Here is a 9,299-nt window from a genome sequence, read left to right as displayed (position 1 = left end):
AGTCTGCTCTAGGCTCTTGAATTGCTAACTCTCTGTTTCCTTTTGGGGACAGAGTTCACATATAATCTTCTCTTTGCCTCACAAACAACTTTTCTTTGCTATAAGATGGAGTTCAACTTGGTGTGCCTTCGAAAAGCCCTCATCAGGTGCAGGTGAGCTTGGTGGTCCTAGTAAAGAGTGTGAACCCTGGAGCCTGACTACTAGGGTTTGAGTTGTAGCTCTGCCACTTGCATGCTGTGTTGCTTTGGCAAATCGCTTAATCTCTCTGTGCCTTCATTTGCTCCTCTTTCAAATGGGGACAACGTACCTACATTGTAGGGCTGTGAAAATTAAATGAGTTAACCTACGTTCCAAGCTTTCTTGCTGAGAACAGTGTTCAGCACTGGGTACACTACACAGTAAGTGTAGCTATTATTATTCAAGGAGTGATGGTGCTGTGGCTAACATCTTCTGAATGTTGACTAGAAGCCAAGTGTGGTACTAAGGGTTTCACATGAGCTATCACATCTGATGTGCACAAAGCCCTTTGGGGTTGTATTATTACAACCTTGGTCTTGTAGGTGAGGAGAGTTGTTGCCTGATGTCAGTCAGTTATCCCTTAACAAGTAACAGAAACAACAGGAAACTAACCTAGTTCTGTGTGGTAGCGAAGCACAGACACTGAATTACAAGGCTGGGCTGTGTGTATATGAGTTGCTTTTTTGCTTTGTGATGTGGGGGAAGGTTTGAGTAGGAAAAAGCAACCTTTTCAGAGAGTATCTTTTGTCTTATTAGTATCTCACTTGGATTTGAGAAACTAATTTCCATTAAATAATGATCAGATCTGTGAAGATCATTTTATATAAATGGATCCTCCCCCTGGACGTCTTGCTTAGCACACACACACCTCTCAGATCCTTAATTCACAGCCTGGGAAAGGCGCGGCCAGTTTCAGAGGTGGGTCCAAAGCAGGATAAAGGAAGGTGAGTTGGCAGTGGCTTGAACGGCACCCAAGAGTGCTTCTCCTCCGGCAGAAAACACCAGCCCTCTGTTCTAATCAGTTTGGTGATCCCCTCGGAGGGAGCTCACAAAATTGAGCCCAGGACATGAATTCTGACAAGAGCAAGAAGGGGCAGGAATAGGGGCCTCCATGGGGGAGAGGCCTAGGCCGCTGGGATTACTTGCAGGTAGCAGTCACCTGAGGCTGTCTGGGGTCTCCTAAACGAAGAAGGTGTCGATCAAAAGAACTTTTGAAGATCACTTTTGTTTGAAACTTGCCTAGATCTGGCCTTGGGTAGCCCATTAAGGCTCTGGAAACCAACAGCTACTGCCTTTATATGCCAAATCTCAGCCTCACATGCACCATTTACTCTTTGGTGGTATTTGGTACTGGTGTCGTATTAAATTTCACCTTGTTAAAATAACTGCCATAATAAAAAAAAAATCCTACTGGGCACATGGGCTGTAGCAAATGGAAGCTGCCTTTTATTCTTTCCTTCTTTAACATGCATGGTCCAGCTGAGCTGATAACCAAACCCCAGCCTCCCTCAATAAACTCAGCAGACTGCTCTGTCCAGAAGTGAATGTCGTATTTACAAGGTTTCTTTTATATAAGGAGCAACCCCCCAACTCCACACCTTCTAGGCCATTTGTGGCTCTGTCTCAGTTCACAAAGGTTGCATTTCATTTTCTTTCTCTAATGGAGACTTTTAAAGGATGTTGGCTATTGCCAAAGCATTTTCAGATGCAGGGCAATGAAGCAGGTTGGTTTCTTCGCGAAGCCCTGGTTCCATCTTCCTTGGGGAACTGCAGGCATCTTACCTCCATAGACCAGGCTCTAACTGTCGTGCTTTGCATTCACCTGCGATTCCCATGGGAATGGCGCGAAACCGTGAGACTTCATTCAACCTCATTTCCCACCAACTTTAAATTGAGTTTAACAGAAGTAACTATTTCACAAGACTTTTGTGAGGATGAAGTCATAATGCACACAGAGCATCTTGTGCAGTGCTTGTCACAGAGTAAAGCGCTCAGTAAATGACAGCCAGTATTACCCCTCCAGCCTTGTTGGAGCCTGGTCTTGTGTCTTCTTAGGTGTCACAGTTATGAAAAGTATGCTATGGTGTCTTCTAGAAACTTGTGAGAGAATCTTATAATTTTCCTTAACTAACTCCTTGCAAGCTGGTGTTCATTTACTCATGTTGCTCTCCATTAGCATTAATGCCTCACACCTTCTCAAACGTAGAACCAAAATCAAAGGCTGCCGTCATTGCCCTCAGTTATATGAGGCATAAGTAAACTTCTCTGAGAGACTTGGAAACTTGCCTAGTTCGAGGTTAATTAGCTCTACATCTCCAGAGTGTGTGTACAACAGTGCACTGCTCCCACCAGCTTAGAAACCTTGTTATTTAAAGACATTTCAGTGCCTGGGAGGGAGGCTGCCCAGTACGTCTCTCAGGATCAAGGCATCCCTGCTTGTGTTCGGGGCTTGAGTGAGGGTGTGGTTCATCTGACCACAGTGACCAAGGGTTTCAACTTCAGGGACAAGCCCTCTATGGGGAGTTTTCAGAATGCAGTCAGCCTTTGTGGTAGTAAGAAAGGACTCACAAGGCAGACTTTGGACGAAACGGTCAGGTGAAATCTTCAGCATCCATCCTCTCTTCTTTGGATCCTAGAATTCCAGCTAGAGAAGTTCCAGTGGCCATTCTCTCTGCTGTTCTGAAAGTTAAGGCAGGTAAAAGGATGGTTTGGCGTATTGCCTCCCAGGGCGAAGCATCTTGCAAAGTTGTCAGTGCTTCCTCCATTCTCTCCCGAGACCTCTCCCATCAGACTTTTGTCCCCACCTCTGCATTCAAACTGCCCTTGTTGAGATCGATAGTGACCTCCACGTTGCCAAACCCAGTGCTCTCAGATCTCGTGTTACTGGACTCATCAGTGCATTGGACGTAGTCGATCACTCTCTGCTGTTTCAGAAACATTCTTTGGATGTTTTTCTCAGAAGCCTCCCAGTTTTCCCAGCCTCTCCAGCTGCGCTTTCTCAGTTTCCTTTTCTGATTTCTCCTGATATCCTACACTTCTGGACACTGCAGGAGCCCAAGCCTGGGTTTTGGACATCCTCTTTTTCTACAGGCACTCCCTGGGTGGTCCAGTCTCAGGACAGTAAATGCTGATGACTTGTAGATTTATACCTCCAGCTTGTACCTCTTCCTTGAAATCCAGTCTCATACTGGGATTGCTCATGCAACATCTCCACTGGGATGTCTGTGGTAGGCTGAATAATGGCCCTCCAAAACACATCCGTGTCCTAATCCCTGCCACCTGTGTGTGTTACCTTAAATGGCAAAGGGCAGTTTATGATTATGTGATTATGTTAAAGATACTGGAATGGGGAGATGATCCTTGTTTATCTAGGTGGGCCTTAAATGCAATCACCTGTAATCTTACAAGAGGAAGGCACAGGGAGATTTGACACACAGAAGAGGAGAAGGCAATGTGACCATGGAAGCAGAGACTGAAGTGATGCAGCCACAAGCCAAGGAATGCCAGCAGCCGCCAGGAGGTGGAAGAGGCAAGGAATGGATTCTTTCCCTAAAGCCCTATTGTGGCCCTGCTGACACCTTGATCTCACCCACTGAAACTAATTTTGAACTTCTGGTCTGTAGAACTGCGAGAGAATACGTTTTGTTATTTTAAGCCACCAGGTTTGTGGTAATTTGTTAGGCAGCCATAGGAATCTAATACCATGGCTAATATGTGTCTAGAACCCTGTGGATCTAGAATCACACTCCTGAGATTCCCTGCAAGCCTGCTATCTCAGAAGAATGAAAATTCTATTCTTTCAGTTGCTCAGAGCAGAAACCCTAGAATCATCCATAACTCCTCTCTGTATTTCATATTTCACATCTCGTTTAGTGAATCCTGCTTACCCTACCTTCAAAATATATCCAGAGTCACCACTGCTGCCACTGCCATCCTGGCCAGGCCATCGTCACCTCTTGTTTGAATCATTGCAAGAACTTCTAACTTGTCTCCCTTCATCCTCTTGCCCCTGACACAGTTGAGAAGCTACTACACAGCAGCCAGAGATCTTTTCTGTGGCGCTCGGAGTGCGGAACCCAAAATTCTTATTATGACGTCAAGGCCCTCTATGACTTCGCCCCTGTTTCCTCCCTCCCTCCCTTCAGCTTCCTCTCACTCTTCTCACCCTCTCGAATTCTACTCCAGCCACACTGGCCTTCCTCCTGTTCTCTGATTCGTTCCTCGGGGCCTTTGCACTTGCTGTCCCTTCTGCCCAGAATGCTCTTCTCTCAGATATCTGACAGCTCACTCCCTCATCTCTTTCAGGTCTGTCAAGTACCACCATCCCAATGAGGCCTTCCTGGTCATCCTATCTAAAATTTCTCCCCCAATATAAACGCTTCACCCCACTATATCCCCGATTTCATTTTCTCTGTAACATTTATGACTATCTGACATATATTTATATTATATATTTTACGTGCTTATTGTGCTGGTTGTCTTTTTCTCTCACCAGAATATGAATTCCAGGAAGAAATAGATTTTTTAAAGTTTTATCCATTACCATATCCACAATGCCTAAAATAGCACCTAACACATAGTAAGTGCTCAATAAATACTTGTTGGATGATTGATTGGATGAATTTCCTGGTGGTCATTTTGGCCAAGAGAGTAGAGATATTCACACTTCATTCCTGAATAAACTGTGCAACCCACACACATTTTAATTAAGCTTCACTAATGGCCTAAAGCATAAGAGGATCTTTGTTAAGGAAAGAATCCTTTGTTTAAAATGAAAAGAGAGTAATCGTTCCTTGATTTTCTTTGTCCTCACTCCCTCCCCCATTAGCTGTTTCAATCCTTCATTCATAGATTCTCTTATAGTTCTCCTATTCTTCTGAGTTTCCGGGGTTGTGTAAATGATGAGAAAGTTAGAAATGTGGAGCAGAAACTGATGAAAATCTAGGATCATTTTTCTTTTAATGGTTCAATATCAGAAACAATAAAATAATATAAAACATTCTTCCCTGAAAGGTCACACCTGGCCCTGTGAGATCCTTACCTCTGCTCCTAGCATGAGGAAGGTGCAAAATTAGTGTCTAGTGAAAGAAAGTACAGTCAGGCCTCCATATTTGAGGGTTCCACGTTCTGGAATGCAACCAACCACGGATTGAACTTCCTTGAGATAGGGACCATTACTAATCTCTTTTTTTAAAAATGAAACGGAGGCATAAAGAGATTAATTTGCCAAAGGCCACTGTATTAATTTTCCCATGGCTGCCATAACAAAGTACTACAAACTAGGCGGCTTAAACAACAGAAATATGTTGTCTCACAGTTCTGGAGGCCAGAATTCTGAACAAAGTTGTCAGCAGGGCCACGCTCCCTCTGAAGACACCAGGGAAAGATCTGCTCCAGGCCTCTCTCCTAGCTTGTTACCAAGCTGGGCCTGTGCATGTCTTCACATGGCATTCTCCCTCTGTGTGTCTCTGTGTCCAAATTTCCCCTTTTTGTAAGGACACCAGTCATATTGGATTAGGAGCCCACTGCAGCATGATCTCATTTTAACTTAACTAATTACATCTGCCAACAGGCCTGTTTCCAAATAAGGTCACATTCTGAAGTACTGGGGGAGTTAGGACTTCAACATATGAATTCTGGGAGCACATAATAAGTCACCCACCAGTTAGCAAGTGGCAGGACCAGGACTTGAACCCAGTTCTGTGCTGTTGACACCACAACATGCTAGGACCCATGCATGGACAGGGTGCAAGGGAAACGATGGTGCCGCAGAGGGGGTAGGTACTGGATCCGTGGCTGTGGTGGTTCCAATCATGGCCATTGTATGGTGCTCATGATGTTTATTTACTCTCATTTTCTACTTCTATGAAAAAAAAATTAAAAAAAGAATAGAACTGTGGCAGATGTTTCATAATTTTTATGATGAATTTTATGTGCTTTTGATGGTTCTATTGCCTTTCTGGCAACTTTGATGGTTTTCCACTGGGATTTAGGATGTTACATTGAGGTATCATGAGGTAAAGGATGGGGGTGGGTAGGCATGATTCCCCTACCCTGGGACTGGACTGAGAGCTAATGACTTGTTTTTGCATTCATTAATCAGTAAATAATTATTGAGCCCTCCTATTGTGCTAGGCAGAGTGCTAGATGCAGGGATAACTAGTGACTACCTCAGACTTAAGGCCTGCCCTCTCAGAGCCCACAGTCTTGTAGGAGATGGGCAGTTATGACAGAGGCTGTGGACTGGGGAAGCGCAGGTCCACGGACTCGGAGGTCCAAGAACAAAAACCACGCAAGGAAGGTGGTGGTGAAAAACCAGCTTTTCATATCGGTGAACAACAAGTACAGTTCATGAAAAGTACTGAATATATTTTCGTACCTTAAAGGAAATAATGCCATGGATACACATGTATAGCATTTAGATTGCCTTCCTATTACGGAGCCATGAGGAGAATCGAAAGGGGATGGAGTGAGGTAAAATCAAAGTGTCTACTTTTCTGCACCCCTGTGATTGTGATTTTCTATGTAAAGCCTTTCATGCCTCCACCCCTACCCAGCCTACAAGATAGCTGGTGTCAAAGACCAAGCTGGAAAACCAGCCACCGGACAGTTAAGAGCCACGCAGGCAGTGTCAGGAGTCCTGTTTCTGCTCCAGGCGGGATGCATTTTTATCTCAGTCCCCAAATCACCCTTTCTATCACACACGTCCCTTCCACCATTTTACTAAAAGGCACCGAGAACATCTGGCGCCAGAGAACACACCCAGGACAGCCCTCAGGGTAGAGAGAGGATGTGAGAGAGCCAGCCCCCAGGGATAGGGGAAGATCCAGCTGGCAGCCAGCTTGGTGCCTAACATGTGAGAGGCCCAGAGCAGCGACTCAGCCTGCTGAGAGGCCAAAACAGCACCCACCAACAGAGGAAGGGCAGCCCAGGAGAAGAGGAGCCCGAACACGTCGGAACTCAAACCAGTTGGCAACAAACTCGTTCTCACTAGTTCCCAAATGGAATTACGTCTTGAATCCCAATGCACAATATCATCTGAAGCTGTGTGTGTAGAGATGCCATTCTGTAGTAACATGCATCTAGCTCTTAGTCCGGTGTCTTGGTCCAGTCTTTTCCCAACAAATGCTTTTGGTATGTCCTTAAAGTCCTTGATCAAAGAGCCCTCTCAGGTGTCACTTTAGATGGTTGTCTGGATGGAGTAGACCTTACCTAATAGTTCAAATCTATTCAGTGACCAGAGGGGGGAAACTCAGAAAATCATACCCCTTCCAGAAAGGAGCTTAAACAAGGCTTATTTCAGTCTGTTGTACCTTACACCCTCATTACACAGCAGGGACTGTGCCTTGATTTTTACTTCCCATAGCACCAAGCACTGTATGTGGCAGGCATTAAATAAGTATATGTGTGTGTGTGAGTGTATGTGTGTGTGTGTGTGTGTGTATATATATATATATATAACATATTTGAATTAAACTACATGTTCCAACAGTCTCAGTAAATGCTGCACATATCTGGCAGGGGTTTTCAGGCCCCCTGTACCATCTAGCCCCATAGGGCTGCTAAGACCTATGAATTTTGACTGTCTAACCACATCCTGTTTTGCACAGGTACTTGCCGCCGAAGCACTTATAAAAACAGTTGACTCTACTAACGTCTAAAGTGATAAAAGATTACCGATGATGATGGTGGTGGATAATTGCCTCCAAGAGTAGAGACCTACTGCTCTTACTGTTTGTTCATCAGGTATGAGCTGAGATGATCCTTCCTGAATGTAGAAGAGGGCAGAGTCCAGAAGTGGCTCTCATAGAAAAAGTCTCAGCCTTCCAATTGGTCTTTAAACAGGATCTCTCATCTTGAGAGGCAAGATATTTGATACGCAGAGTAAATATCCTAGGTTGAGGGACACAGCTACAGGACAAGGCATAGATTTTAATTCCTCATGAAACGGTCAAAGGACCACCACCCTCCTTGCAGGAGCTTTTAGCATCATGTGTCTGGGTGGTGAATTTCCAAATGGTGGGGTGATTACTGCCCTCCAAAAGGCAAAACAGAAGAACTTGGCTTCTGCCCTTCCTCTTCCTCATCCCAGCCCTAGGAACTCACTTTAAGGAAGTGTGGGCTTGTGAGGTCAATGATCTCTGGGATACCTACCTAGGTACCAAAGTCAGTGAAACCTGGACAGAGTAATGGGTTTTGGATTAGAACTCAGTGTGTATACCTAAAAGTCTCTACTGCTAACTCCTTTCTTTTTATTGACCAAATGAAATGCAAATCAACTGATAAAGCTAAGAAGTGTGGCATCCAGAGAAGCCCCAGGCTTGCAGCAGTGTTAAATGATAGTTCAGTCAAGCAGCATAAGGAAAACACAAGAGCATAGGACCTTTATGGAAGGGCCCAGCTTCTTACTGCTTGGGTCTCATATTGTGGGAAAGAGAAGGAATGTTGAAGAAATGTCTCACTGTTCTTAATTGCTCTAAGAGTGGTTCAGGCAAATTTAAGGGAAAGAAATTTAAGGGAACTAGGGCAGGAATCCCTCTACCCACTGTGTGCTGTGAGCTCCACTCACCCCATCCCTCAAGGATGACGCCCCCTGCTGGTACTCATCACAGATTCCTTGTTCATTAAGACAATGACCTTGGCCTAATAGGTTTTCTCTTGTTATCATGTTCAAATTATTAAGGTTGGTCTAGAAAGCAAAGTGGCAGTTGCCCTAGGACTGATCTGAGTCAGACAAATGTGCCGTGATTTGTGTACAGATAGAAGGTAGGAGGAGTGATAGGAGAGAACTACGAGGAGCCCACAGCTCTTCTATCCCAGGAGGCTTCTGATGAGATCTCCTCTGCTGAAGGCTCTTTGGAGGCATCCTCTGTGGACCAGTACACAATTCCTCTGCAAGACTCTCCTGTTTAAGATTCAGAAGCCATCTAATTTACTCCTCAGTATACAGTTTTCTACACATTCTATGTCTTTGACACTATCAAGATAAGCAAGATATATTTGAAAGGATTGTGGGGTCAGGAAGGCACAACGAATCATGGCACTTAAGACTCGGTGGTCCGCAATCCAAAAATGGGCAGAAGACCTAAACAGACATTTCTCCAAAGAAGATATACAGATTGCCCACAAACACATGAAAGGATGCTCAACATCACTAATCATTAGAGAAATGCAAATCAAAACTACCATGAGGTATCACCTCACACCAGTCAGAATGGCCATCATCAAAAAATCTACAAACAATAAATGCTGGAGAGGGTGTGGAGAAAAGGGAACACTCC

This window comes from Physeter macrocephalus, chromosome 10 (assembly GCF_002837175.3).
Source record: "Physeter macrocephalus isolate SW-GA chromosome 10, ASM283717v5, whole genome shotgun sequence".
Classification (NCBI taxonomy): Eukaryota; Metazoa; Chordata; class Mammalia; order Artiodactyla; family Physeteridae; genus Physeter; species Physeter macrocephalus.
This window is presented reverse-complemented; position numbering follows the sequence as displayed.